Below are 27,787 nucleotides of genomic sequence, written 5' to 3' on the forward strand. Positions count from 1 at the left end.
ATGTCATATACTGGCAGTTATATGGAATTGAGTAACCCATTGCATAATGAATGTATTGAATCAGTAACATTTAGTTTGTCACACTAAACGCGTTTAAATGCAATATACGAGAAAAGTAAGATACTCACATTAATACCACTCCACACTTCAAGAATTACAGTTCCACACTCCTTTCCTACAGTTCCACAAAGTGTGGAGTACTCCACTCAATTTTAGGCCCTGACAGTTTTAGTAACATTGAGTCTTTTGCAGAGTCGTTTTGACGTATGATTAACGTCGTACTAAAGGCCTGACTACTGCAGGAAACACATATTAGTTGAACTCTTTAGTATGCATTATTCACGCGCCAGAATGACTCTGCGCGTGACCCATTAAGTCTTATTGAGAATGTATCACTGATATATTGTTAATGATTTGGAAACGGAATGCACGCACAGGAAAGCTCAATGAGTCCGGACGTTCCAAACCAAGGAAATTTTATTTATATTTGGATTAGTTTTAAATAAGTCACCTGAACAGATTATTGTGTCAATCTAAATATTTGAAATTCAGGCTTCTTCATTACACTATAACATTTTCTTTTGTCATTGATATATAATATAAGCCTATTACTACAAATCAACGAACCTTCAAACTCTTCAGAGATAATTTTGATGCAGTCGAAAGTTCTGTGATTTAGGTGCAGGTTAGAATCAGATCAACGGTAAACTGAAGCCTTGAAGGTTGACTCTGTTTCTGAAATGGTACTCATTATAATTTGGGATTTGCATAAAACCCAAGGGACGCATTTTCTACGGTTCCAAGTGTTTGAAATAGTATCTGCTGGAATGTATTGTTCCGCGGTACACTTCAGATTCTTGTTTTCTTTTTTTTTCTTTTTTTTCTTTTCTTTCTTTCTTTCTTTTTTTTTTTTTTTTTTTTTTACATGTATAAGTGTCAAATAATATAACTCATGACGCGTTATTCCAAACACGAGGTATCATAGAACTGGTGTTCACTAACACTTCAGACTTCCTGTTGATGCATTCCGTATTCGCTGCTGTCAAGCCTTTGTTTTTGCATATTTTGGACCCCTCTTCAGACCGGTAGCCAGCCCAAAAATGTAGGGGTCCGATCCAATCATATTATAGTTCATCACTATATTATAGTTCATTTACAAGCCCACCGTAAAAAATTTAGGAGGGCCAGTAAACATTTAGGAGGCCCGCCCCCTAGACTCCCCTGGTTACGGGCCTGCCCTTCTTTAATTCAGAGCACATCTAAGAATTTTCTTGGGAGAATGTCTGGTAATTATGTCCCGTAGGGAATCCTTTGCTCACACGCATAATGCTGAAATATGCATTTTTGATGGCATAATGTGTGATTTCTTTTACGCTGATATGGAACACCACTTTACAGTTTCTTATGTTAGAAATAACGCATGTTGTAATTCCACACTTTTGGACAGCCCTAGCAATGAAACTATATATGCACTTTTTCCCATAGTTCCTTATAAACTTTTTAAATTACCTGTGTGAAGAGTTAGCACGTATGTCATCAGAATTGTTTTGAAACACATGGGTCGCAAATAACTAAAAATATTATGATATTAAGAGTCTTCATCCCGGCGAAATTAAAATACCGCTAATTTTACAGCAATTATGTGATATCTTTAAATAGATAAAAGATAATTGAAATATGGAACAAGAGCGCCCTAGACAATATTATTTTGCATGAGGTACCGTTATCACAAGTCACCTAGTGGCTTTCCGTTTTCAGCTGTTTAGAAACGCGAAAATAAATGCCGATTTTCAAAATGGCTCGAAATCGAAAATAGATAAGTGAGTCGTGATAACGGTTTCTTATGTAAAATAATATTGTCTAGGCCGCTCTTGTTCCACATTTCGATTATCTTTTATCTATTTGAAGATATCACATAATTACTGTGAAATTAGCGGTATTTTAATTTCGCCGGGATGAAGACTAAAGTAAAAATCCAAAATAATCGTATGAGGCACTGACTCCAATATTCTCTTTCAGTAATTTGTAATTCGCTCAATTGGATTCAATATTTTTATATTCTGCAATAAAATTTTACTTTCATTTCAAGAAAACAATTAGTTAAACCCACGATTGAAAAATTACAAATTTCAAAGTAAAGGTTAAAGGTTGAGTTGTAGGCAATAATTCATTAACGAAATTGTAAAAACGATCAATCTTCTCTTGTCGAAGTCGAAGGTAATCATGAGAGTTTGTTGCTTTGAGTTCAAGTTTATCTTCAAACTCCGACCTTTTATGTAATTTCTAAAGCATACGTGTCAGCATATGTTGCAAGGGGAACGCAACTGCGTCTGTTTCTATGGATATATGTATATACCGTATTTTGGTGGTAAACTACAAGCAGTAGGTGATAATGCCATGATCTAGGCGTAGGATAGCGCTAGCGTTCAATGGCTTATTTAGAATCCTGCTCAAAGATGGTGATTGTTACTGAGGGAGAAAATAGGTAGGTATATAAGTATGTCAAAATATCATATTTTGAATTCTTTGAAGATTATACGGTTTGTCGAGGCCAACTAGCCTTAATATAGTTGTTTTAATCATAACTTTCATTTTGAAGACTGTACAATTTATCAAAACTTAGCTTACTTTACTTTAGTTGAGATTACTATTAGATTATTTTAGTTGATTCTTATTTTCGTCCAAAGGTTGATTTAAACACCATATTTTATTTTATTTTATTTTTTATTTTTTTTTTTTTTAGTTTTAGAAATCACAATTTATAGGATTTTCCAATTTTAGCTTATTTGGAATTGTCCGGTTTTTAAGGGTCTGTCCTCTGACATCTCTCGAACTTTAATTAGCTGTAACAGGCTAAACACTGTAGGCAATGTAAAAAAGATGTTTGGAAGATTTAGTATCTAAGATTGGCAATGTCAAACTTTAAATACGTTGGTGACGTATGGCTGTATTTAGATATTATCAAATGTATCCAATAAACTAGCTTGTTCATATTTTTGATCATTGAATTCAGTAAAATACTAGTCGAAAGCTGTGAAGTTCGACTTTCTTGTTCATTTATTTATTATTTACAATTAATTCAAGAAATCATTTTGTTATGTTTGAACCATACATTTGGAAATGCACAATTTTAACATTTCAAAAATTTTTGAAATATAAAAAAGCTGGGAATTGTATATTTTTCTTGGAACCTTTTTCCACAAATGGACATAATTGAAAGTAGAGTCTTTTGGAATAATTAAAATAAATTGTATTTCAGTCTCACCTTATTATTATTATTGAGGGACCACTTATATTCCTTCAAATGTACCAGATACATCGACACGAGCAGGACTCATAGCTGCTCGAAGGGAGGTAGAGAAAAGGAAGGAATAAATCTATCAGTCTATTGGACAAATATTTGTTTGTTACAATTGAATCAAGTGGACCAAGAGTAGTTTAATTTTATCAATGAAGATGGCCAACGCATATCTCTATAATCAGGAGATACCCGAGCAAGAACATTTCTAATACAACGAATTAGTATAGCAATTCAACGAGGAAATGTGTCAGCCATTTTGGGAACTTTGCCAACTGGAAAAGAATTAGAAGAGATCTTCCTCTTGTAGCCAATTTATGAAATATTCGGGATAAAATTTTCATCAATTAACATTAATAATAATAATAATAATAATAATAATAATAATAATAATAATAATAATAATAATAATAATAATAACACAAATATGTGGATATGTGGAAGAATAAATATTAATTATTATTGTTATTATTATACTATTGTGTCTCATTAATTCAGTATTTTCATTTTTCCAATTTGTTGATTCTTTAACAAATATATTTTGTTAATTAATTTACCCTATAAACTGTAGTAAAACTAGTAAATCAACAAACTAAGATAAGAAAACATAATCCAAAAATACTATTAAATCCAAATTTTTTGTCCTATCAAAATATTCCTCAGATAGTCATTGACTTTTATTATTATTACATGTCGTGACTTTACAATATAAAAATGTCATTTATCTGCATGTCCTTTGGTTACATGTACATTCACAGGGGAGAGCAATTGACCTCTGGAATTTTTGAAGGATTTTCAGATTTTTAAATGCATGCCAAAACATAACTAACTAGATGACTCATAAACTATTGTATTTTTTTATTTTTACTATAGTTAGTTAAGTTGTTCAATGTGTGTAAATAACCAATTGTTGTTTTACATGAAGGTTTGATATACATGCATGCACCAAGTTGTGTGTATGTATTTGCAATTGCGCTTGTGTGTCGATTTTTTGCCTCTATTGGAAAAATATCGTGAATGCTTCCCTTTTGGTTGTATTAAAATGTGTGAACGTTAGTTTTGCGTAGTCAACTACTACTAGGCTACTACTACTACTACTACTACTACTACTACTACTACTACTACTACTAATACTAATAATAATAATAATAATAATAATAATAATAATAATAATAATAATAATAATGGTAACACAGACACACATACAAATAAAAGTTCTGTGTAGCTGATCCCAGTTAATGGATTCGATGCATTTTGTTAAACAAAATCCAAATTCCCAAATTTCGAAACTCCAGGAAGATCGATCGTGTCAATTTTTTGTTATGGGCTAAAAACGAGCGATTTTGGATAGTGAGGATTTTGGATAACGCTCTTCGCCCATAAAACAAAATTGACACGGTCAATCGTCCTTGGGTTTCGATATTCGGATTCTATGTAACAAAATTTATCGAATCTATATCCTGGGGACCGCTGAACAGAATTTTTGTTTATTGCATAGCTGTATTACGTGTATATTCCCTGTCAAAAATCGCTTAAGTTTTTCGACAAATAACATAAGATTTACACTATCGATTTTCAAAATATACCGAATCCATGCTCTAGGGTCCAGTGGACAGAACTTTTACTTTCTTGTGTGTGGCTGTGTAATTATTATTATTATTAAGTTAGAATACCCAACTTTCTAATGACGTACAATTTGGGTTATAAAGACTACATAAACAATCCGTAAAAATGAATCCTAACAGATTTAAATAATTGATTTGAGATTATTAGCATAATAATACTTCTAGAACTAAAACTCACTTGTCTTTCGGGACTGCCATGAAGGTCCAAGGGCTGAGTGTGAAAGTAAAGTCATTATTCAGTTTCTTGACTTCGACACTCATGGATCCGATGTAGCCAGCAGTACGCTCTAGCCTGTCTACTTTTCTAGGTTGCCGCACAGATTCCCGTTTTTAAGAAGACTGGGAAAGTGTCAGAGCCGCATTGAGAACGAGAGTAAATCGAGAAAAATGTCTCGGCTTATCGTTTGTATATTTGTTGAAGATTAACGTCCCTTCTCGAACCCGAGCCGCCCGAGTTACCAGATAGAGTCTAATCGAGTAAGCTATCACGACACTGTAATATTCTTGCAAAGAACAGAAGAGATAGTTTGAAGTATCGTTTTTGAAGAAAGCCGTATTTTAACCATCCTATACATAAGTGACCGCATAATATAATTTCTGAGCGAAACAGAAAATCTGATCCCAGTTTTTCATAATATTTAATCGATAAAATTTAATATACTAAAAAGTAGAAAATAATAAAAGCGCTAAAAAAGCAGGAAACAATAATAATAAAACGCTTGAAAACAGAAAATAATTTGAAGTCAATACCAAGCCAGGCAAATCAATGGCTCATAAAATTATTATCGACATTTAACAAACACTGTTTTAGTGATACATCATTCATAGTATAAAAACTATATATTGGTAAAGCGATTGTACGAATATAATGAAGCGCATTTATCAATTTCAGGATACGCAAGTCATTACACAGTATACTCCAATAATAATATGGTTTAAGTGTTCCTTTACCACACCTATCCTAGACCATTTGTGACACGAGAGGACTCTGATAACATTTATATGAAATTAAGTAAAGAAAGGAAAAAAATAACACATAAATTTACAAAGTAAAACGAGACGAGATGAGATAACTTTATTCGGTAACACTAAAATGGTATAATACTTACTTATAAAATATTTTCTGTTATTTAAAAACTATAATTAAAATGTACTTTATTCCCACAGCTAAGTTAATTTTTTTAAAAGTGGGTGAGGATGGAAAGGACAGTCATTCAGATAGTTGCACTGTCTCTTTCGTAGGTTAGAGCTCCTCCGTGGCTAAGTGGTTAGCGTACGCGCCTTTGGCGTGGGAGACCCGGGTTTGATTCCCGGCGGGAGCTCATGTGGTTCGGATTCCACGTTAATCAGTAGGTCCACGTCTCATATAGCCTCGCTGCTGAACGGGACGTAAAACTCAAAATCAATCAATCAATCAAAATCTTTCGTAGGTTACTGCGTTAGATAACTGGTCATATTCAAGGATCATTGGATGCATTAAATAAACAAAGAAAAATCTTTATTGTAATAAGCAGGTTCTACGGCTGGCATTTTTTTTTAAAACTACAGAGGAATAAGTGCAGTAAGAATAAGGCATATCTAGGAATGAATTTATGGTTTAAGATTTCCTGCTCTCTTTTAAAATGCAATATTTCACATGAAGTGTTACTTTAAATTTTCCAATATTCCACTTTAAATTTTATTCTAAATTATAGAATATTTCACCTTAAATTTTCCAAATATTCCACAGTAAAATTCAATCATACCTCAAGTAAGACCTGAGAATATATTTTCGGTTTTAAAACACCCCACTACGATCCTCACTACTTTTTATTATTTTTGTATGCATAACTCAATTAACAACCAATAATATGTTAGTAACATATTTGCCAGTAATTTGAGAAACAAGCCATTTAGATGCTTAACATTATAATGCTTTTATTATCCTCTTATAGGAACTAAGATGAAAAATACTCGTGTAAGGTTTACTATATTCACCTTCAAATAAGTTATCACTGTATGGCTATATATAGAATAACAATTGTCAGAGTGGAAATATTATAGGTAATCTTCTTATCGAGATGGGAATTTCTGGTGGAATGCAATTTTAGTTCAAGATTTATTTATTATATTGGAAAAGTATAGTTATTTCTCTACAAACCCTACAATAATTATGCACAAAATAAAATTAAAAGTGTATGTTTACATTTAGAGACTATTGAGGGAAATGAGAAATTCTAAAAACAATAGTATTTATAATGATGTGAAAAATAATAATAATTTTGTGCAGAACTTAAAAGAAAGTTGAACGTGATAATAATATTTGCAATTGAAAAGTATCGAGAGAAATGAGGAGACCTAAAAGCTCATGTAAACAATAATAACAATTTTACCCAGAATTAAACGAAAAATGTACATAAGATAAACGTTAGTAATTTAAATGTGAGAAATGATGGGTTCTACTTAGAATATCGTGAAAACAATAATAATTATGTCCAGAATTAAACGAAAAGTGTACGTGAGAATATTATTTTCATTTGAAAATTAGTTATCAAAATGAAAATTTCCTACAGCTTTGTGAAAGCAATTATAATTATGCCCACAGTTAAATGAAGAGTGTGCGTAAGAGTAATGTTTTGCAACAGAAAAGTATTTAGGGAGATGGAAAGGCCTAGAATGTCATGAAAACAATAATACTTATGCGCAAAATTAAACATAAAATGAACGTAAGAATAATGTTTTAATTTGAAAAATATAGAGGGAAATAAGACCCACAACATCGTGTAAACAATGTAATCATTATACCGAAAATTAAGCGAAAAATGAACAGAGTAACGTTTGCAATTGAAAAGTATTGTGAGAAATGAGATGGCCTACCTACAATATCGTGAAAACAATACTAATTACGCCCAGAAATAAACGACAAGTGTACGTGAGAACTTTTGCAGTTGGAAAGTATTTAGTGAAACGAAAAATCCTTCCTAAATATCATGAAAACATTAATAATTATGCGTAGAATTAAAGGAAAATTGAACTTGAAATTAATCTTTGCAATTGAAAGGTATTGAAAGAAATGAGACGGCCTACAATGTCTTAAAAACCATAATAATTATACCCAGAAATAAACGAAAAGTATTGAAGGAAATGAAAAGGACTACAATGTCATGAAAATAATAATAAAGAACCATATGATGACATTGAAGAAGATAGGCCTACATATTGCGGAAACGGGAAAGTTGACGGCCGGTTCTCGGGAATAGACTCAACCAGTTTCCGTGTGCGCTGCAACTACATGACCGATAACAGGTTATTCTTGATCAAGCGAAATAAAATCTTTTCTATTTGAAAATCTGTATTAAATGCCATTCGCATCTACAACCAGCCTCAAGCATCTTATGAGTTACTTGGAATGCTGTGAATACACTTAAGAAAAACATTAGGATTATTCTCATGTAAAAGAGATAAGAATTGTGGTTATATTTTATCCGCCAATCTTTATATCGCACGTAGGTAGAGATAACTTCGAATCTCTGCAACCCTGTCTTGCGTCTCTCGTCTTTACTGAGGTACTAACAACAAAAATTCTAATCACGAGGGGTTTTTCTTGCGTATTGAGCACGAGGAACGTACATATATATACATATGTGAGTGTAAGTAATGCATGAGTGCTAGCAGCGGGGGTGTGAAGAAGCCTGAAGCAACACTTGCTGTAGCGTTAATAAGCAATGTCGTAACGAGTAAGGCGCAGGACACTTACACACCTGCGACGAACAGAAAACGTGGCCGCAATAAAAAAAAGGAAGGCGGGGCCAAATATTGATCAACCCATCCAACCACGTGTCCCTCGATGTTTTTGTTTTGAAAATGGCTTCCCATGAAACAGTAGTACCAGGCACAGGGAGTTCTAGCAAGAAAAACAGAACAAGAAAAAGGAGTCAACGCAATTAAAAGCCTTTTCTCTAGTGTTATCTTTAGATTCACTAGGTAAACAATGTTTTCCAGTTGGACGGCAGATATTTTAAATTCCCGATAAAATTCCGTAATAAATTTTCGTCTTCCCTCCCACACTTTTTTCTAACTCCCTATACATATATATACACACATACGAGAGCAACAAAGAATTCACGTAGATTTCTCGGGTGCCCCTAAATGTTTCACTTGGAGGCTGATAAATGCAGAGGAAAGGACCGGCTAATATCTCACATGTCAAGGAAATGAAGGGCCACAGACTACCACACACACACACACACACATATATACGCAGCCTATATACATTCTCTCTCTGGCATGGCACGACTTGGCTTCCAGCGCAGCCTCTCTCTCATCACCAAGGGACCCTGATAACACACGGGTAACAACTTACTTAGGGTTACATTCTAGCAGGGAAAGAAAGAAAGGAAGAAGGGTTATATGTGCAGACCAAATAGATGAGATGAGAGAAGAACATTATATATATATATATATATATATATATATATATATATATATATATATATATATATATATATATATATATATATATATATAAGTAATTATTTAGAGAATACGTGAGTAATTTTCAAATTCCCGTTTTACCAAAAGAATGTGAATCGATAGTTAAACGAACATTATACAATATTTATCTTTCTCTCAGTTGGAAGATAAAAAAAGAAAAGAAAGAAACACTTAATTTGCTGTTTTGAGAATTGGGTGGGGTCGGGTCGGAGAAGGAATTCGAACAGTTGAATTGGCACGTAACTCTAACTGAATCTTCTACCTCTTCTATAAATACTCTTTTTTCTGTATTACCCTAGGGTTTGGTAAGATGGAACTCATCTTCGCTAGCGTTAGCAATTTAAAGTATTGATCGTTACATTATAAGACCATTGCAAAGGAACACAAATTTTATATGTTAAGTGTGTTCTTTAAAATATGACATGTTTGTCATCAGAATATTACAATAAAGCATTTTTCATTCATTTGCACAATTATTACTATATCAATCTTTAGATAAAATTTTCGCACGAATATCACATTGACGCGAAAATTTCTTGCATGTTGTTTTAGATAGAATGAGTAAATGTCTTATAATGGAATTAAATTAAGTTCTTGAAATAAGTGCAAAACACTTGTAGTATTACAAACTAAAAAATGTACGTATCAAATATTAACAAAAGATATCCTGCAAGTTTTTTTTGTAAAACAATAAGTTATTAATACAAGATACACATCCAAATTTCACTCAATAGCATACAATTCAATAACATAGAAACAATCAGAATTGTTTCTAACAGTTAAAAAGTAATATGTTTAGAGAATCTTGTTGTTGGTGAAAATTTCTTTGTCTAAATCTGTAGCATCGTATCTAATGTGAAGATGTAACTTGCATTTCAAAGACATATGTTTGGAAAAGACTAATAATTAATATTTTACAAATATTTTTAAATTTAGTACTCATGTTGTATTGTTTTTGAAATATAATTTGATTCACACAGTATTTACCCTTCTTCCTGAAAGTGCTCTAGTGTTCTGCATACATAATATTTTATTGGGCCTAGCAAAACAAGTTTTAATAACAGTTGCATCACAGTTTCCACGCTTATAAAATTTATAATTATTAGTTTGAATTATCTGGGGCTTCCATATAAATGTTTATTTGAATATAGATTGTTCTGTTGTGACTATATTGTAGTACTTGAGATTTAATTAAAATGACTTCAATTTATTTATTAACTTCAAAATGCATGTGTCAAATTATGAAAGGATTTGATACCCATCTTTAAAAAGCTTCCAGTGTTGGAATATATAATTTTACAACTATAAAACTGCCAATGTCTTATTGATAACATGATAAATAAACATGACTAATAAAATTTTGTTGTTCAATAAAATTCATAAATGTTGTTGAGTAAAGTACTTGAACCAATATTCTTTTTTTGCTTCCTTTTTATGATTTACGAAGATTTCTTCTTCATGAATCAAACGTAATTCATGATGTAACAAAAGAACCGCGCACATGCCTTGGCATCCAGACTAAGTAGTTTAATCTTGACAGCATATATAGGTATAGTAATGGAAAAAAGTTTTGAGACACCATCAGAAAGAAATATGCATGACCTGTTCAGGTACTTGCAGTCATGTTGTTAGTATAGTAATTAAAGTTGAAAGTATAGTTTATCAACACTATCTTTCTGCAAGAACTTTCAATAGAAAGTCTACAAACTGACTGGTTTTAATATTATGACCGAAATCACAAATATTTTATGAGGAAAGTTTTAGAAACGAGAAAACAGGTTGAATTAGGTCTATATGATTTTGCTTAAGTCCAGTGCTAAACTTATTGAATCGTTTACAAACGAAACTAGACAATGAAACTAAGAAACTTCAATAGTTTCAATGTTTCATCATATTTACTGTGAGTGTACTCCATCTTAATCAATCTATCTAATCTTACGTCCAATCAAGTACACCATTCACCATTTAAGATATTTGTTGTTTGAGATTTAAAGCTCATATTATATACATATTTAACACTTCAGTGTTAACAAAGTCCTTTAGTTCATAAAACATAATTTAAACACGTCTCGTATTGTAACACTATTTATTCTAATATTATATAAACTAAATTCTCTGTTATAAAAGTTTCTCTTTAAAAAATATTTTCGTCAAAATACTGAAGAACATATTTTATATTATTTCAATTCCTATTTTTATTGGGTGGAATTTAAACGTCTATAGATTAATATTTTTGGTCCATTGAAGTAAATTCTCAGTTTTTGAATGTCATTTATATGCACCTAAAATATGGACAATGTTACTGTATGTACAGACGTTTGTTATTCAAGATATCCTTGAACTTTTTCCGACAACCATATATGATGTATTTTAATTATAACAAACTTGTCAGCTTAAAAATCTCGATTATTGAAAGTACATACAATAAATAAATGAATAACTAAACAAAATGCATTGGTGTCTGAATTTTGATTTTAGAAATTAGTTTCAATTGATTTATAAACTAAACAAATTGGATTTTAAAATTACAAATCAAAAATGGGTTTCATTTACGTTGAATTTGACAAACATTTAATATTAAATTTCAAATCATTTTTTTGTAGCGTATATGTATCTTTTTTCAGGAAATTAGAGTCAGTTAATATAATTACATCACTATCAAAGTCTTCGAAATATCTAAATTCTCAAGAGATTTGAAGTTATTTCGAATATTAAATACAGTATCAGTATAAATGCTGAATTTATCTACATAACATTTCCGAATTGTTTACTAAATACTATTTTCAGAAAAAAAGTTAAGGCTTGCTAAATGTTTGATTTTATTATGCCTTGTTCAAAATTTTTGTTTGAAAAAAGAGGGAACAATTTCTCTTTGAAAAAGATTAATTTGAATTAAATGAAGGTGCTAAAAATTGTAAACATGTTTTTATAATATTATTGATTTGTTTCAATTATTAATATAACTTTTTGATTTTTTAAAGAAAAATAAAACATCTAAACTATAGATGAAGCTGAATTAGCTGTAAATTTATTTTACAAACATTTAATTTTTAACTAATATTTTAAAGTAACGTAGTTTTATCCAGTAAATTTTAATACCATATTTGATTTTTAAAAACTCTTTACTCCTACAAGAAAATAGTACGTTTTGACACATAAGCGTACAATAAAATTTCGAGATAACAAAGAAAATGCTTCCACGTTTGCTGCAACTATACTCAGAAATATGAATGAAGAGCTACTTAAAGATAGAAGAGTGTCCATGTTTTTCCCCCACAAAACAATAGTTACTTCAGTATTCTTCTAATGTGTGATATCCTACCTAACAGAATAATTTAATGAACAATGGCTAAACTATAGGAAATCAATTATTTTCCTAACTGTATTGTAACAGGTAAAAGTTTATTTAACATGTATCATTTAGTAAATTTCAAACATATTAACTGTTTTGACTAGCAAGCAAGTGGATTAAGACGATGTTGTGTACCAAAATATTATAGCTACGAAAGAGTAGTGATTTTTTTTTTTTTTTTTTGGTATTTTTCAGAACGACACTTTTAGTAGTTTGTTTCATTGACGTAAGCATGCCTACTTGTAATAAATTTGAATCGAACTCTAGAATTGTATTAGAAAAGAAATATATATAACATAGTTTAGAAATTTCTTACTGAAATATTAGTATTAAATACACCATATAACCATTCAGAATTATTCTTGAGTTTCTATCTTTAAAATAATATATTTTGTTATATCCGTACTTTACAAATTTTTCTATTGAATGTAAATAAATATAAATATTTATACATTGCATAAAAGAACAAACATGTGTGTCTACAGAATATATGTACTTGAGATGCTATTACTTAGACACATTTTTGAATATAATATTGTGTTTTGAGAGTAGTGTTGTTCATAGGCCTACTGACATATACTCGAAGGATATATATAAGTAATACGTGTATATCATTTTATCAGTGTTATACAAAGCAAATAATTAAAAAATATTAATTTATAATAATTGCATTAGTTATTTTTAACATAAAGTGTTATTAAAAAATTTTAGTTAGTAACTCTACATTTCTAATTAGTAGATCTTTTTGTGTGTGTATTATAATTAAGAGTAACATGAGACTATATAAAACTATTACAGCTTTAGACAACATTTTTCTTAAGGCAATTGCCTCATTGCAGTTCTAAATGTAGACTTTAAATATTTTCAATCTTTAATAATATGTAAATCTAAAGTAAGACACTCACTTCTTAAATAATTAAAATAAGTAATCTCATAGCAAAAAATCATGACAATTACAAACAAATACAATATCTAATGAATGTCAATGAAGAATTAAAAAATAGAGAATTGGAACTTTTGTATATCATTATATATATTGTGAAGCATTATAAGAATATATAAAAAGCATTATAGTGTATGAAAAAATGTAAAAGATAAAAATTTCTAATTAAGAATTAAACAATTACAGAAGAATATTAATTCTATGTTGTATGAATTTCTAATAAACGGAAATTATTAATTATTAAGTTGTAATTTCGCAAGTAATTGAGTATCTCGATTTAAAAGTGTTTAATGTAATTTCTTAGACTTTACAGAGTAGTGAGTGTAATGTGAACAATATATTAGTCAAAAGAAATGTCTAATATTAATAAATATTTATTTTTAGAATTTTAATATTGCATTAATAATCAAATGTACTAATAGTAATAACTACTTATTTTATTGCTAATTAGACCAACTTAACTGCTGTAGACATTTTTATAATATATCATAATTTTAAGAATAAAAACTAATATTTTATCTTCTAATTTTAGGATGTTGATTCCTGTTAGAACAATAACCCAAGTAAGTACAAATATTTTAAATTATTCAAATTCAATATCTTGTAGGATTTTGAGTCATTAAGTTCAGAAAATGTCATGTTTCATTTAATATTGCTATAATATTTGCTATATATAATCTTACAAACATAATTTATAACATAAATTATTATGTTATAAATGTAATTTATAATTATGAAAATTAAAATGTTGCATCAATCTCGTTAAATCATATAAATTCTCCAATTATTGACTACCATTACCTTATGGTATAGACTCCAGAGGGCCAAACGTAAGCAAAGATCCAACAAACAGAACTTAAAAACAAGCGAAAGAAAATTCTCCAGCGGCAGAAAAAAATAGTAGAGATTCTGTGGATGGAAAAAATCTCACCCAACCCACCACCACCCCCTTATTTTTCCACATGCATCCAGATGCAGTAACCGGTTTCTATCCAGCAGGCCTCCTGTGTCTATATCTCACAAAACGAACGACCAATGGCTGCAGCGTCCAGCAACTCCTTGTCGGTTGGTTGATCACCAGGAAAAACGTCATCATTAAAATGGAATGACAGCTTCTGATATTGTGTTGACTCTTTTCTTTTTCTCGGCTTCCTAGTTTTCTTAGAGCTGTTCCACAAACTGGTTGCCTGGAGTTTCAAATTTTGCTGGAAGCTGAAAAGGTAAAAGAAGAAGAGCAGAAAAAAAAAACAAATGCTGGTTGAAGAAAATGAAATAAAGGAAAGACCTGTATGTCCCACTCTTTTGCTTTGCAGTAACCATGGAAATTTGCTTTTGAATTTCGATGTCGTTTGAGTACTGGATTTTCTTGTTTCCAGTGGCAGGTTTTTCCTCCAAGAAAGTACTTTATCCGGTTTTATGGAACAGGAAGGGGATGGATGCACTGCATTGCACAATTCAAGATTTCTTCATCGTGCCACCACGTAATCTTTGTTTATTAGCTCAGCTGCAAGAGAAGGCTGAAGATTCAATATTACACAGTGCATACATTTACTATCTCACGAAGTATGTTTTCATGAAGACTACCTCGGAGTTACATAATCCATTTTATGTGTGTTACTTAAGGTCAAATACATAATTTATGCTCTTCAATACATAACTCAATAATCTCGTTAAATTTCACTGAATATCTATTTCTAATATTTCAATATACATATCAAGAATATTGGTCCTTTCTAATATTAGTGAGATATTATTTGTTATAATTTTTTTTAAATGCAATGATATTTTCTTGCCTGGAGCACGTATATGCAATGAACAAATAATATTGGATATTTCATTTTAATTATCTAACTGACTTGATTAGAAAATTCACTTACGTTTACATAATCCATTTTTAAATTTGAATAGGTGTTTAAATTTATCCAGATTAATGTTTTGCCTGACAATTATCAAAATATATATAGTTCTATAGTATTGACTTCATTGTTAAACCACAATTGCTGATCTGATTGTTAGTAAAAGCTTTTTATTGGTTTTCCAGGTGCAAAAAGAGCATTTTCACAAAAATGCAAAAGTTCTCTTACCACATATGTAATAAAATGGAGAAATGTGAATTTATATAATAATAACCACACACAAAATTCGATGTATTTTGTTACACAGAACCCAAATTTCGAAACCCCAAGACGATAGACCGTGTCAATTTTTTATGGGTGAAAACCTGCCACGAATTTTGGTGCGAATTTTGATTCATAAGACAGCACATGTATTTTTCGTACATAAAATAATTGACATGGTCAATCATCCTGAGGTTTCGAAATTTGGATTCTAGGTAACAAAATGCATCGAATCCATACCCTCGGGCTCGGTGCACAGAACTTCTATTTATGTGTGTGTGTGTGGCTGTGTAATTATTAGTATCACTACTAATAATAATAGCATAAAAATTACGACAATAATACCAAACGCGCTAACCACGCATACCCAAATCGAGTATGCGTCACTTGGCCGTTAAAGCACTGTATATGTGGTAACTTAATAATGAAAAAGAAAACAGAAATCTAATTCCATAAAGAAATTTGAACTTCTTACAACTATCTTCTAACGTTTTACTCTCTAATTTCAAACTACCAATAATAATTAAGTTTTCTTTGAGTGGAGAAAATCTATATGTTACTGAGAGTTGCGGTGCCAACGAACATATAGGGTTCATAGTTTTCATCAATTTGTTTGGAAATTATTGCTAAGGAACATACATGGGTTTGTTATCCTGGTCGACTAATTTAGAAATTGTCGATCAACATACAAGGTTTGTATCCCTGGCCAATTCATTTGGATATATTTGCCAATAAATATACAGAGCTTGTAATCCTGGTCAATTCGTTTGGAAATTATTGCTTTAATTTGGAAATTGTTACAAAAGAACATGCAGAGTTTGTAGTAATTGTCACTTCATTTAGAAATACTTATCGACCAATTGTCACATTTTTAAATACGTACATATATTTCAATAAACGTTTTTAGTTGTACGTATTTCTTGTAAAAAAATATTTACACAAGATAATCTAAATGATTTACATAATCAGGTACGTAATACAGGTATCAAATACTTTAATCACCATCGTCTAGGTATTCTGCCCTTATTGGCACGTCACTTGTCGCAACTGAGAATCTTTCATGATCCATGGTCTTTCAGTAGCCTCTTCGTCTTCACGTACGATTTTTCAGTTTTAATATCGTCCATTAATTGTATCCTCCTTCACCCTGTCGCTCTCTTTCCTGCCACCATATCATTTAGCACGTCCCTCATGATATACTTCCTTCTTAGTCAATGCCCCAACCAGTTTCTCTTCCCCTTCCTAATAATACCTTAAACTGTTCTTTTCTCCCTCGCCATTTCTAAGATCTTCTAATACGTTTTCCGTTTGACCAAGCTAATTCTCTCCATTCTTCTCCACATCCATATATCGAAAGCTTCCAAACGTTTTTAATCTTTTTTTGTCTAATGCCCATGTTTCTGAATCGTACAGTACAATGCTCCACACGAACCATTTTATGAATCTTCTCAGCTTTTTATTCAAAATAGTATTTTCTTCCCAGTAAAAGCTTCTTTCGCCATTCCTATCCTTGCTTTTATTTCACGTTCACACTTCACATAATTAATAATCATACTACCCAAATATAGAAAACTAGTCACTTGTTATATTTTTTCGTGTCTTACTTCTATATTTGACACCGACTGCATCGTTTCAATCACCAAGGATTTTGTCTTTCTAACAGTTTTTTTCATCCCATAATCTTCACAGCCTTTCCTCAAGTTTTCTAACAACTTATTGACGTTCTTTTCAGATTCCGTAACAACTGAAAAAACCTGTAAGTTTAGGCGTATGTTAAAAAAAATATAAACTCCATTTGGAAAATGTAGTGAAATTTTTAATTTAATGCCCGCGATTTTACTCTTCATGCTAAAGGTGAAGTGATTGATTAATGAAAGTGAATGATTTTGAGAAAGAAATGGTGGAATTAGGATGTGGAATGAAATGGTAGAATCTTGAGAAAATGCACGGACGTGATGTCCACCACAAAGTCGCATGGCGTGTAACAAAGCGTTCTATCACTTAGACAACGTGCCTCTCACGGCCATTCGAGATTAGGGTTGGCAAAAACCATGGTTTTTATTTTTTAAAAAACGGTTTTTTGGTTTAAACCATGTTTTTATGGTTTAAATGATTTGCTCTATATATTCATATCATATATGGACAGAAATAAGTTTGTTTCGCCTTGATGTTATTATGCAACAACCGGGTTATGCTGGGAGGGGTCACATAAGCTTAAAGCGGAATAAAAACCGCTTCTCGAGTTACATCAGAGAGAAATTGTCCTCCATTTGAACTCAGAACCAGGACTAATTGACCACAAATGCGATACGTCTGCCGACTCACTCACGAAGGAATCCTGATAAAAAAAAAAAAAAAACATTCTATACTGATCTTTACATGCTTCTTAATATAACTGTAAAGAGTCATTTCAGAAGGACAAAAAGATAAACAGTTGCACAAGTGAAACCATTACACAGAATTACATATGAACAATTTCAAAGTACTACGGAGTACAGAAGAACTAATTTAGTTCAAGTTAGTTAACAACGACTTTTATTGGTCCAAATTAAAGAAATACACCGTCTTAATCTGCATATCAATAAGAAAAGTGAATAAAGATACGAATTATTTGAGTCCACTTTGGCTCAAGCTCATTTATACATAGATAGATACCAAAGATACTTATTTCACTAAATGCCTCTCGTGGGGTCTGTATGACCCCCCCCCCACACACACACGCAAAAAGTACGGCATTTTCGATGTATTTTATCAATAGTAAACATTGAAACGAAACAATATTTAGAATTTTTCTTCGATTGCAATTACATAACAATAACAACTACAAAAAATCACAAAATAAACATTTATAAACTTGTAAAAAAAAGTTGCTTTTGTAGTATAATCGTTTTGAGTAATGAATGGGGAATTTAGGTCTGAATATAATACGAATAATATACGGGAGTGAAACGTGATAACCCACAAATGTGTGTTCATCAAGATTTTACAAACACTTACACTTTTACGAACATTTTTTTGTTTTTTGGTTTAAACCAGTTGGTTTTTTTGAAAAAACCAGCTGGTTTAAACCTTGGTTTAAACCATGGTTTAAACCACCTTGGTTTAAACCAGCCAACCCTGTTCGAGATAGACCATACATAGGTAAGAACCTCACACTTACTCAAATTTCTGCAGATATAGGAAATATTGCAGCAGTTAGCAACGTGCTCTGACCTTCTCTCCGTCCCCAATCCAAATGTTGCTCGAGGTATTAATTTTACAGAGGTTGGGTGAATCATTAAGATTAGGAAACGGATAGGACAAGCAGTAAATTCTGATCTCATCGGAGATCGAATCCCTGTTAGCCTGTGTATGTAAACGCCCTGCTAATTATACTAGGCTGGAGATGTTGATTTAACTAAATTTGGAAACAAACAGGTATATACTGACAAAATAAATTTAATAAATTTACAAGTGTCATAGTGTAGAAATTGCTTTAAAATTAGAAGACGCAAATATATTTACTGAAATAATTAATACTTTTCTGACCAGAGTATTTATATTTATTTATTAAAATAAAAATAAGCAATAACAGTTTCAATAACTTAACGTTATCTTCATCAGATGTTGATGAAAATAACGTTAAGTTATTGAAACTGTTACAACTTATTTTAATTTTAATAAATAAATATATACTCTGGTCAGAAAAGTATTAACTATTTAAGTAATAGTTCCAGATTGAAAGTGGATAGAATTTATATTTACTGACTATTTTAAATTTAAGTTAAACTATTTACTGAGCAAAACCAAACTTTTATTTTTAAAATTATTTTAATAACATGTAACAATTTCGTCAGCTACCTACTTTGGCTTCATTATTATAATAGCATGTAACAGTTTCGTTAGCTGTCTATTTTGGCTTCATTCAGATACTATAGTCTCTTATGAACTCAAAGTAGATAGTTGGCAAAACTGTAACATGTTATTTCATACTTTTTATTTTAAAAAAATAAATAAAACTATTGTTTTGCTCAGCTAGTAGTTTAAATTAAGGTCGATAAGAAATAAACTTGGTAGATATAGTTATTTTAGTTTCTAGTATTTTATTTTCTTATGTTTTGGGTTAAACAGGTTAAAACATATAAGGAAAGTGTACGCATTGCTTAACTGATCATGGAAGACAATTGTATTTGCTCTGTTAATTTTCTTGTTATTTCTCGCTGGATGAAACTTTGGCAGGTTTATAAATATGGATATACCATAGATATAACTAGCATGATCGTGAAAGAACTCTGGAGAATATATTGTAAGCAGATGTTGTGCTGGTGTATAAGAACTTTCTTCTAGATTGCTATGGGTTGCATTATATATATATATATATATATATATATATACAGCAAATTGAGATACCGAGGAAAGAGACGTGAGTTTATAAACTTTTTTCCAATATTTTTTACACATATTGTAAGACTTGAGAAAAATCTTTTCAATTGTGTAGGAGTAAGACAAGTGGTATAAACCATTCATAATGAAATGCGCTCAAATACGATTAATAATGTAACTGATTAGTAGTGAAATTCCTCATCACGTCTCGATTTTTGTCTCCAAAATGAGACAAGAGTCAATTCTTGTCTTGTTTTCGGGACGAGAAGAGAAGTTTCTCCGGTATCGTGAACGATACTAGTTCACCCAATTCTTAGATCTTAATTATTGTTTGAGTGTTACATAAGTCATAGCATAAAAACTATAAAGTGATTATACTAACAAAAAAGAGCGTTTCTCAACGTTTAAAGATACACAAGTCATTATACAATATACTCTAATAATAAATATGGTTTAAATGTTGCTGTACCCTTTGTGGATCTCTCGTGAAGCTGTAGGACTCTGGTAACTTCTAGATGGAATTAACAAAACAAACAAGGGATAAATTTTGTACATGACTTTACAAAACGAGACGAGAAACACTTCTTGAGAATGGAGACGAGACGAGGAAATCTAATTTTTCGTCTCATGGACAACACTACAGTGGAAATCCAGACTGTGACTCAATGTGGAAGAGTTAGGCGTATGAGTGCTTGTAAAACGGTGCTAGCAACAAGGCCTCCGAGTTATACATAATATTTTTTATACCAGATTTAAACGTTGACTTCTTCGGTTGACGGTTTATACCTGACAGGGTTGAAAGTTGATTATAGATGGATGATACCAACTTTACTATTAAAGGTGCATGAGCTATAGTAAAAATTTCCTTGGTATTTTCTATGTTTATTTATCAGCAGAATATTTTAATATAATAGGTGTACTCTCCGTGACAACTTTCTTAATATTTAAACTGATATAACCCATTCTTATATACGCGTGCCAAACTTGCATAATCCTAAATATCAATACCTACTTCTTTATTGTTATTACTTTGACCAGTTATAATTGAAGGGTACACGGGAATAACGATTTAAGTCATTTTTTTTGTGTGAATTTGAGCTGTTATTACAGTTTTATACTGCGAATAGTGGTCTTAGATATAGTAAAGTCTGTATTTCGAAAACGTGACCAATACCCCTAGATTTTTGCTTTGGAAAGATGGTGTACTTTGGAAAAGCGATCAAAATCCACAGATCCAGCGGAAAAACAATTGAAATCCTCAGTTCCGTACTCCCACTGATTGAATGCAAAAAGACAAGTTGAGTTCGTTTGTCTGTACGTTTGGTTGTGTGATTCCATGTTTGTGAGCATAACACAATATCGTGCATAACATTAGTACATCTTTGTTTTGTCATTTGACTCCTATTCTGCGAGTGCTGTGATTTGAAATGGACGCTCTAGTTCGGATGAACAGTCTGCACCGAAAGCTGGGCGCAGCGGGAAGAAAAGGAAAGCATATGGGTAAGTTTCGGATGCATCAAAACTGATTCGAACCATGAGTCACATCACTGAAGATGATTGCATGAAGTTTGATATGTAGTCCGGATAAAGTTTGCTCCGTGTTGTTTCATTACAGCACGAAAGTTGTATCAAACACTGGTTAAATATTCTGCGATTCCTGTCCAGGGCTGAGTAAGAACTACACAATATTTCGATTCTTTCACTTTCTGGTCCACACGATGAAATGGTTTCAGAGTATTCAGATTACATTTCCAGTAAGGAGCCATTCATACTTAGAATGTGACAAAAACATGGGTATAAGAAATACCCGATCCAAATATGAAACACCTAATGACTGGCGTGAGGTTATTGAACACGCACGGTAAAAACCAGAACCTTTCATTGTGATAGATTGTAAGCCGAAATTTTTCCGGCAGTGGACAACATATTTTGGCAAGAGATGCAAGAAAAAATGCACTTTCGCACAAAGGACAATCTTAAAATTCCTTGTGAGGAAGATGGATACACTTGTTCCCCTTCGAAAGTCATACTGAAAGATATGAAAGATAAAAAATCATAAAAACCTATCAACTTCGAGAATTGAAAGCAAATCTATTGCCTCCGATAAAGCAGGAACAGCCGATTGGAATTTCAAATACAAAATTTGAAGACTTGCAATTCTTGAAGCAATTTTGTGGGTCAGAAGCGCAACAATACTTTAGTTCCTTGAGAATACGTGAAAATGAGGTGGACGAAGACAGTGAGCAAGTTTCAGTAAAGACACCTCCCACAAACAAGAGACAAGTTGAAATATTAACTCTATGCATGTATTATTTATTCAAGAAAGGTTCTGCAATTTAGTTTTGTAACTGTATTTTTTTTATTTGTAACAGTTAATCATTGTAATCTAAATGACTGTAGAATTCAATAAAACGTATATTACTTAAGAACATAGAAACAGACGTAATAATTGTCGAGAACAGACTGAAAACGGTCCTTACACTTTTAAATCGTTTTTTCTCACAAAGTTAAAAAAATGGATTTTGTATCCTTCAATTATTTATTTATATTCATAATGTCTGACCAATTGTGCTTGACTGTGTAGATCAGCTACAATAATCATTGCTAAACAACTATTTATTTATATCTTAAACTTATGTTTTATTCTTCTTCCGACTTATTTTAATTTTCGAAACCTTTTGCATCCAACCTTTCCATCCTTTATAATATCCACATATGGATTCCATGTGAGATGAGTGTCAACAATTCATGTCAGATGTGTGCCACAATATTTCACTGATTCGTCAAAGTGTTTCCTAGTTCTTTATCAAAAATGCATAAAGAGACTCTTGGCAGATGAAATGCTTGTTTTCTTACAGTAAATCATGAGTGATTGTTATAACATATATTGTATGTATCAATAGCGTACTGTAAAAATAAGGTTGTCTCTTTCTTTTAAAAAAAATGTTTTAACCATATTCTAGTATGGAAGTATCGTCTCAAAAATAATGATTAGATATTATCTGTAATTATGAAAAACCTACCAAGAAAATGTATAGTAATGGTGACAAGACGGATCCTTGAGAATCACCACAGTACGGAAAAAGGTGCGTTCAAAATCGTATTTAGCTTGATATGACTGTGAGCTATAATGATCAGAATGATTTATGTTGCTAGGATCTTTATCTTTGTTTTGAAAGTGTAATAAATTTACAGTTTTATTACTCTGGAGAAATTATAACATAACAAGTGGATGCAAAATTACTACAGAAGCAGGCCGGTAGCCAGCCCAAAAATGTAGGAGGCCCGGATGAAGTTAGGAGACCTGGTTGAAGTTAGTTGAGGCCCGATTCAACCATATTATAGTACATTTGCAAGCCTAAAGTGAAAATTTTAGGGAGGCTAGCAAAAATTTAGGGGCCCGGCCCCTTAGACCCCCCTGAATACGGGCCTGTAGAGACGTTTACGTTGATTTTCTTATACTACTAGTGATTTTCTTATACTACTTATACTACTATTCCAATATCTCTACACTATGCAAAATAGCGACTATATATGAAATAATTTTAATGCGCTAACAGAAATTCGTTTCAGTTCCTTATTAACATATAGTTTGAAGATGTCTTACGCGTGTTATTGCTACTAATCAGCTGGGGAATGTCAGACATATATGTCCAATCATGATACCAATTGTTGGCACTTCATGGATGCTACTTGCAGAAAATAATAAAGCCCTTATTATAAATTAACAAAGATTAGTCAATAAAAGATAACTATTAATTTTAGTTAGTCATTTACCGAAAAACCGATGAAGAAAACGATTCAAAAATATTAACTGGGGAAGATACATTTTTAAGAAAGTACAGTTACTATATTATATTTAATATTTATGACTATTTAAAATACAAATTGCAAGTTTCTTTTTTATAATTACATGGGTACATCTATTTAGCATAAGCCGAACATTTTTCATCTCTCTGTATGCCTATATAGTGAGTAGCATTTGAATTTGTATAAAATATTAACCAAATGTAACTTCTCAGGAATACACAATTGTAGGAAACCTGAATATATGTGCGAAAGCAACTATGCCTACTCAGATAAACTACGATGCAAATGAATATTGGGTGACTATGAATTTTATTTTGAAACTGGATGTAATGGTTTGCATTAAATGAGATACTACTTTCAATGCAGACAACAATTTAACTAGGGATCGACTTCGAAAGGTAATAGAGGGCAATCTGAGGCAAGTTCAGTAAAATATTTGTTGGTCTCACCAGCAAACCTAGAACCTTTGAATATTTTAGGAATTTTTAAAAAGGAAACCACGCAAACAAAATACTTAACGAAATATATCCAAGCCGAAATAAATGAAGACAAATCTTCCAACATATTCACTATTTTACCATAATGATGTTTAACTTCTACTATTAAATAACTGTGATATGAAGAGTAATGTATCAACTGTAACTTGGATGTTGACGTATGGAATATAAATAAATATCAATGTGTATTATTTTAGATTGTAGCTATTTGGATTTTCCCATGTCAGAATGAACTTTTCCCCAAAGTTTTCAGGAAAAATCAATGTGCTGTATCTATATTATATTCATTTAAGTCTTTACTGTTCTCAGAAATCATTATAATTGATTTATAGAGAATTACAATTTTTATTATTTTTCTCTGAAACAAAGAATAGAGGGAAAACTAATAAAATTTCGTAAACATTAATGAGAAATCTGTAAAATTTTGAGATTAAAATTTGGTTTTGGGTTTTGGATATTGGACGGACGAACAGTGTTTTAGTTACATTGGAACGTGTTACAATGCACCTCTCAGAAATAAATTATTTTTTTCTTAAAATTTAAATTATCTATTTTTTAACTCATTAATTTAATGTATGTAAATTACCTTTGTGTTTCATTTTCTGAACTTTGGACTTCAAGACAAATTTATTATTAAACTTGTAAATCAATCAGATCTTCACCTAAGAAAGGAAGTTGAAGTGTGAGAAAATATGAGTTCAAAACTGTTTTCTCGCACGACGTTCTTTAATGTAAGACATAGAGAAAATATACAGTTCTTCAAAATTATTTAAACAATTTCAACTTGTTACATGTTTGTTTCATTTACTGTTGAAACAATATGTAAAAAATGAAATGAATTCTTTAAGTTTTACATCCACGGTTATGTCGGTTAGGCTAAAGGGGACTGTGATGATGAGAAATGAATGAAATGGTGGTATTAAGAAAGTGGAAAGAAACGGGAGAATCCCGAGAACACCCACGCACACGGTGTCCACCACAAAGTTCACTTCGCGCGAGGTGGATCGAACTAAGGACCTCATGCACCAGAGGTGAACATTCTACCACTGAGGCACCGCGTCTCCCGAAACAAGATGTAATTTCACATTTAAGTGTAATTCACTGTGAATCTGAACCATGTGAGCTCCCAGAAGAAGCTGTAGGGAGCTTAGGGCTAAAGAGCTGGGATCGATTCCAGACAGAGATGCATGTTACTTAGACCCTAAATTAAACTGTAAAACTACACTTGATTGAGACTTGCAGCTGAAAATGTTCGAAATTAAAATCTAGTACAAAATGGAACCAACTTATAACCTCAACATTTATTTAACCTTTGATTTTGTCGCCCGTATTCAATTTAAAAACTAGAAACTCTTGAATTAATATACTCAGTAACTCCCATAGGGGCTTATTGATGTGAGAATTCTATTATTTAAATTAAAATAATCTAAACAAAATTCTAGTATTTAAATTATATTTTTAATTATTGTATGGTAAGTCTAAACCCTATTACTACGCAATAAAAATTGTTTCCGGTTTGTACCAGATTACGTATAATTTATATTGTAGTGACCAATTTGTACAAGGTGGCATGTTTTGAGCACTGGATACTTTCTAAGCCCTTTTGTAACCTAGATATTCATCTAATCTTACTTCTAATAGATAGATCCTAAAAATGTACAACTCTACAATCGAGCGGTCTAAAGCAAGATCTATCAGTCTTCGGTTCGAATGTCGCTCAGTGCATGAAGTTTATATTGTCCTTTATCCATTCATCGTTTTATCATCACCAATTTCTTATACCGGTAGTCTGTTTTAGCCTAAAGGACAGAATCATGGGACATAAAACTAAATAAATTAAGACAATAGGCCTACATCATGAATTTGAGGCATTATAGTCTACCTTAATGCATAAATGAGCAGTTGTGAAATAGTATATTAGTTGAAAGTATACCTTGTGTCATTTCCTTGGTTTCTGACTGTCCAAACCACTACGTGACATAATTGTGAACTCCCATCCATCGAACTCATGGATATTCATTACAATGCCAACTAACGCCCTAGCACAGATAAATGGATACATAGTACAGTATATACCTTATTCATTTATCATATCTTGTCTCACGTTTCTTTGAACGGAAACATCCCGGAAGCTTTTTACACTTGCAGTAAATATACTACTTCCTACCTTTCAAAGGTCACGGAAGTGTGTGTGTATATATACAGCTAAATCACTCAAAGTGATTAGTATCGTTACTCATGAGAGAAAAAAAAAAAAAAACAACTAGTTTCATTTGATTGGTTTAATTATTGCATCTCATAATAACCGTTATCAGTTGAGAGCTTGGGGAAAAGTGGTGCAGAAAAGGTAATTTTCTAGCATGAGGCTTGGGCAATTTTCTTTGTTAAGAACAGTTAGATCTAACGCCATTTACAATGAAGATGTTACAATTAATATATTCAAATTCCCTTCAGATAATGAGTTACATGCCAATCTAAACATGCCCATCAGATAATGAGTTACATACTTACAAATAGGCCTAATGTTTGCGTCACTTTTAAGAATATCGTGTGTCAATCTTAAAAGGTATCAAACAATAATAGATAAAATTTGTTACTTAACAGTATATACTTATTTTAAACAATACATAAATAAGTAATCTACTGCCGCACAATAAAAATTGTTAACTTTGTCAGATTAGACAAGAATTACATACTTTTTAAAAGAATTAAAATTTGTTGTTTTTCGAAAACTACGCATTTTGTTCATTTCATATGATCTATCGATTAATATATATTTTATCTTTGGATAATATTATAATTAAACACAAATTATAGATAATCATAAATTCGGACTATATCAGATTTTTGGACAATTATAGTTGCGTATATTTTCACTGCTGAAGCAGGGACTGAAGCCAGTAACTTCACTCAAACATTTCTAATACTTTCACAATTCCAAATTCTTGCTCTGTCTCATTGTACACACACAGTAATATAGCCGAAGAAGAAAGAACTCAGCCATCCTAAGAAATAAAGTATGCTTATTTGCGCTTTAAAAAATATACTGTTTTTTTTAAACTAATACCGCCCTGTTCACTAAATTGTTTGAAATTTCAGTTGTTCTTTTTGATCCTTCAATTCACCTTTTTTTTTTTTTTTTTTTTTTTTTTTAGCACTTCCCACAAAGACAATGAAATCTCAGAAAATAATAGTAGTTCGAGACACTGTCAAATGCTAAATTTATATCTGAAATGTTGGTAATAAGTAATATCGGTAACTAAAACTTGTCATCTTAATTTTTCAGGATGTCATTTTTCGATGGAATTGC

The 27,787-nt window shown here is 31.4% G+C and overlaps 1 long non-coding RNA gene across 1 annotated transcript in view; it reads left to right on the top strand.

Annotated features, from left to right (window-relative positions):
- Positions 1-27,787, top strand: part of LOC145664330 (uncharacterized) — a 1,055,818-nt gene that overhangs the window by 377,164 nt on the left and 650,867 nt on the right. The window contains exon 3 of the long non-coding RNA XR_014127356.1: positions 14,224-14,254. This is a non-coding gene — a long non-coding RNA (uncharacterized LOC145664330). The remainder of the gene's footprint in view (positions 1-14,223; positions 14,255-27,787) is intronic.

The sequence above is a fragment of the Thermobia domestica genome, chromosome 11 (genome assembly GCF_964235325.1).
Source record: "Thermobia domestica chromosome 11, izTheDome1.hap1.1, whole genome shotgun sequence".
Classification (NCBI taxonomy): domain Eukaryota; kingdom Metazoa; phylum Arthropoda; class Insecta; order Zygentoma; family Lepismatidae; genus Thermobia; species Thermobia domestica.